This window comes from Lactuca serriola, chromosome 1 (assembly GCF_051521515.1).
Source record: "Lactuca serriola cultivar US96UC23 chromosome 1, Lser_US96UC23_V15, whole genome shotgun sequence".
Taxonomy (NCBI): domain Eukaryota; kingdom Viridiplantae; phylum Streptophyta; class Magnoliopsida; order Asterales; family Asteraceae; genus Lactuca; species Lactuca serriola.
Window position 1 is genome coordinate 144,332,292 of NC_136408.1, and position 4,945 is coordinate 144,337,236.

The window sequence follows — 4,945 nt, forward strand, 5'->3', positions numbered from 1 at the left end:
ATCGATTTAACATTGTAACGTATTTTTGGGAAAAATGCTCTTGTCCATTTTGAAATCGGTATATCGTCAAGCCAGTAAATTGGACTCATAAGCAAGGTGCAGAAAGGTGGTTGCCTACATGTACTTTGCAACCTTTCGAAACACAAGTAAAAATCATCAACGCTATATGCATTGCATGACTTCCAAAACAACGATTTGACTTCCGTATTGTTATGTCCGATAGACTCACGTATCTTTCGAGCTATATCTTTAGGACAATATCCATGATAGGAATCCGGGTAGGCACTGTCAACACCAAAGTCTATGTTATCACACATGTTGCTTATGAAACCAACCTCTGTGTCCTCACCTAAACAATCTCTTAACCTCATCATGAACCATCTCCATGATTCTTCACACTGTAAGGTTCCCAAACCAAGTGCTAAGAGTAGTGGCTCATGATTTCCATCTAAAGCCACTGCGAAGTACATTGTTGTCAGAAAGTTCCCAAGAAGGGGTAAATAACCCACATATATCAGCGGTATCATGCACCTAAGGAAGGTACGAATCTACATAAAAACGAACACATATTAGTGTTATGTAAGAACTAATCGACATACATTACCATGAAATATTGTATAACTCAATAAAAGAAGTATGTTATACCACGCAACCTAAAGCCACAAAACAGAATTGAAAGCGGTTGTTATCAGTTTTCTTAATGGCTGTGAAGGTATTAGGATTTGTTCTTTGAAGGTTATGCAAGAAAATTGGTAGTTGAGAAAAGGTTCTTTGGCTGTGACTACTCATTTTCAATACCGATAATTGTGCTCTACAATGATCACACAAATGGAATTATAAATAGAAGATATTGTATCTCTACTGATCAAAATTCATAGTTTAACCCTTTAAATTCGTAGTTGAACATTTTGAATTCATAGTCAAACCAGTTCATTTCATAGTCAAATTTCACTGACCGACATGACAATACTACAGAATGTACTTGTCTGCATTTTATAGTTGACCTTTTTGAATTCATAGTCAAACCAGTTCATTTCATAGTCAAATTTCACTGACCGACATGACAATACTACAGAATGTACTTGTCTGCATTCCATAGTTGAACTTTTTGAATTCATAGTCAAACCAGTTTATTTCATAGTAAAAAAGAATTGTCTGTAATATGATTTATTCTATAAATGGGTGTCACTCATTATGAAAAAATTTAACTGAGAAAGTAACTCCGATTTAAAAGAATAAGAAGGCTAATGGCATACTGCAATTGTGGAGGAGAACGTATCGTTAGGATTTCGGGTACAGCTAAAAACCCAGGAAGATTGTTCTACGCTTGCCCGTATTTGGTATCATGTTCTTACCGTCATTCAAATTTAAACCCTCGTGTTTACATGACACAAATTTATTTTCTTACTGTGGATATTAAATTTAACAGGGACCAAAATGCGGGTTTATCAGTTGGGTTGATGAAGAGAAGGACCAATCTTCTATGGTAATAGCTAAAGTAGCTAACTCTAATAAGCTCTTTCAATCAGAAAATAAGAAGTTAAAGATAGCGTTGGTTTGTAGTTGGGTGTTGTTCTTGGCAGTTCTTGTTTACAAGTTGTAAGCTTTTCAATATTGTTTTTATGGTTTTGAAGTTGTTAGGTCAATAAGTTGTTGTATTTGTAACGTTAAAACAAATGTTGTGGTCGTTCTTATGTTGAATTTATTGATAAGTAATTAGTAGGTCATTAAATTGTTGTAATTGTCGTAACGTTATATTTTTTGTCATCCGTTGAGTAAACTCTAAAGATAAACTAATAATGAAATCCAACATTAATTTGTATATACATTTATATAATCCAACTACAGAGGAGCAAGACTAGACCCCCAAATAATTTTTGCCATCCGGAGACGGAACTCTAAAGCTGCGTTCTTTGGGTCAATAAGAACACGTATTGGTTGACCTGAAACCAATTGCTCCATAAACATACAAAGAAAAACACCGCAATCTCCCAAATGACTACTTTGTTGGGGAACGTTTTCTTCATAAATGAATTGCATATTCAATGGAATCCTTGGGATGTTCCTCCGCGCCCAATACTTAATCTTGTCCAAATAATTTGCCACCCGACGTTCAAATTTGGAAAAGATTCCTTCGGATTGGAATTTTTCATAAGCACCTCTACCAAGACTGTCATAAATATGCACTTCCATTGACGCTAATCGTAGTTCCCCAAATAGCCAATGATTAGGGGATGAATGAATCGGCAATAAGACCTGTATAAGGATCAGAAAATAAAATTATGTTTATTTACATCACAATACAAAAACATCACAATACAAAAACATAACAAAAAAACGATATTATTTTCAATATAAACTATTAAGTTTACCGTATCAACATCCCATGTAGCAATACCAGCCATAAACGCCCTCCAGTCCTGTCCTTCTTCCAAAGCATAAGAAACAAAAAAATTTGGAGGCATTATTGTATGTCGGTCGCTCTCAAACCGTCTCTCCATCAAAAGTCAGTACCAATTGGTTATATGTTGCACACATGATACTTTTGTTATTGACTAAAAAACAATTAACTTTTAAAAGAATTAATTAACAATTTATTTACCGCTGACTCCAACCATCCGTCGTGTGTATGCCCAAACAATGAGCTCCAAAAATCTCTATCTAACACGAAATTAAACAAACGATGTTGCACATCGTATGAATGTAATACATAATTTTGGATGACATCCTCACCGCCTGCTACGTAAGGTTGCAGGCGCAACCTGGAGAAGTCATGAGCAACACCAAAAACTGGAGGAGGAACGGGGCTTGTTGATTTCATACCAACCTTCTTTTTTGTTCTTCTTTTTTGTTTCGGTGTCGTGTGAAACTAAAAACAATATTCAAATGTTTAAATGTATATCTTTCAGATAATTCACATAAACATAAAATCAACAGTTTATAAATAAAACGAATACCTTGGTGTAAGGAGTGCATAAAAATTGTGATGGTTTTCGACTCCTAGGTTTATCGGGTGTAACTTCTTTGTCATCATCATCATCATGAAAATAATCTACATTTCCCATTATTATAAGTTCGTCTTCATCCGGCACATCATCATCAAATTTGTTCCCTGTATTGTCATTCCTCTCCTCCCACTCCTACATTAAAGATAATACTTTATACTTAATAACGAAATACACATAATTTAATAAGCAATAATATCTAAATAAACAAAATATTAATATTAATGTAACTATATAATAACCTCTTTAACTTCACTATAATCGTTTACATCACACACATCATCATCAAATTTGTTCCCCGCATACTGAGTACTCTCCTCCAACACCTACATTAAAAATATAACTTTTTACTTAATAACAAAATACACTTTATTAAAAAGTAATTATTAAAATCGTAAAGGTAACATCTATAACAACCTTGTCGTCTTGAGTATCACCAAAAACATTTTGAGTTGTATTGTTTTTATTCATCACTTCATCTTGCACAACCTATATTTTCAAATATAAAATATGAACACAGGTATTCATATATGTTAATAAAATTTAATAAATAATGTAGCATATAACTAACCTGTTCATCATAATTTCTTTGTGACACTGTCGGTTCCTCAAAAATAATATCGTTCCAAAATTGTTCATTATTCACTTCTTCAACAAAAACCTCTGTAGGTTTTTGTTGATTCATAAACACATGCTATTCCAGTGCATGTACCCGTTTCAACAACTCGTCTAGCTTGTGTTTCCCACTGCCCCGACCTCTACCATGAGAGCGACCACTGGACGACATACTAGACGAAGATTCGTCTTGTCTCCTAAAATGGTCTCGTACTGGGGATGGAACTGCTTTCCCTTCACCATATACATACTCTTGAAATGACATATAATAAAAAGATGTCATCTCACCATCACCCGGTAACATGTTTTGTCTTGGTGGTAGCCCCTCCTAAAAAATTAAACATATTAAAAATGCATATAAAACTATAATAATCAACTTTATTAATAATAAACGAAATATTTTTAAACCTGCATCTTTGACCAAATCTTGTTCACGTCAACCCATTTCAATTTTTTTGTTCCGCTCCATCTTTTCATCCGAGGCAAGTCTTTATTTTTTCTCAATGCAAATCCACATGCACGAACAGCCGGAATCATCTCATATATCCATATCTACAATTTTGTACAATAACAGTAATAAAAGTTAAAATTAAAATAAAAAATATAACAATAAAACAATTTAAATATAAGAAAATTTTTATACCCTAATTGGAGCCGTAAATCCTGAGACGGAATACTTTAAAGTTTGACCACGCTGAGGAAGTGATAAATAATGATGTATCTTATTCCACGTATCCTCAAGGTCAACAAAAGTAAAATCTCATAGATAGCTACCCCAAGAGAAGCTAACAAAACAAAAAAAACAAAATTGATTATTATATAAATTATAACTTTAATAAAATAGAACTTTTAACGTAAAGAAAATATACCTATTCCAGAGATCCAAATTCTCAGCCAAAAAAAACCAATCTTGTGGCACCCGATCGTTAACTTCTTTGCCCAAAAAACCTTCACACAAAATGTATATCAAACATACTCTAACTGCATCAAGGTCGTCAAGTGCTAGGAATGTTTGATTTAAAATTAAACTTTTCAGGTCGCCGATTTTCACCGAACTATTAGTATGGTCCGGAAATAGCCGTTCACGCAGTAAACATCTTTTTTTACTGCTTATTAATTTTTCCGACCCTTTTCTCCCAATGTTTTTTGGATACTCCCCAAAATTGAAGCCGGTAATCAAACAAAACTCTTCCGGCCCATAAACCATTTTGGTATTGCCTACTCGAAAATATAAACGTTTTATTCCATCTGGAGATAAAACAGGGTCCGGCCGGATCTGATGAAGGAACATTTTATGAAACAATAAAGCGTCCCCTTGTAAACGA

General features: G+C 33.9%; 2 long non-coding RNA genes across 2 annotated transcripts; both read right to left on the reverse strand.

Annotated features, from left to right (window-relative positions):
• Window positions 1-3,136: 3,136 nt before the first annotated feature.
• On the reverse strand, window positions 3,137-3,671 carry LOC145071251 (uncharacterized). The gene is made up of 3 exons (XR_013690327.1): window positions 3,577-3,671; window positions 3,423-3,484; window positions 3,137-3,331 (listed from the first exon to the last, which is right to left on the reverse strand). It is a non-coding gene; the product is annotated as an uncharacterized LOC145071251 (long non-coding RNA).
• Window positions 3,672-3,722: 51 nt separating this feature from the next.
• LOC145071257 (uncharacterized) lies at window positions 3,723-4,362 on the reverse strand. Its single transcript, XR_013690329.1, has 3 exons — window positions 4,264-4,362; window positions 4,029-4,172; window positions 3,723-3,948 (listed from the first exon to the last, which is right to left on the reverse strand). It is a non-coding gene; the product is annotated as an uncharacterized LOC145071257 (long non-coding RNA).
• Between the last annotated feature and the right edge of the window lie 583 nt (window positions 4,363-4,945).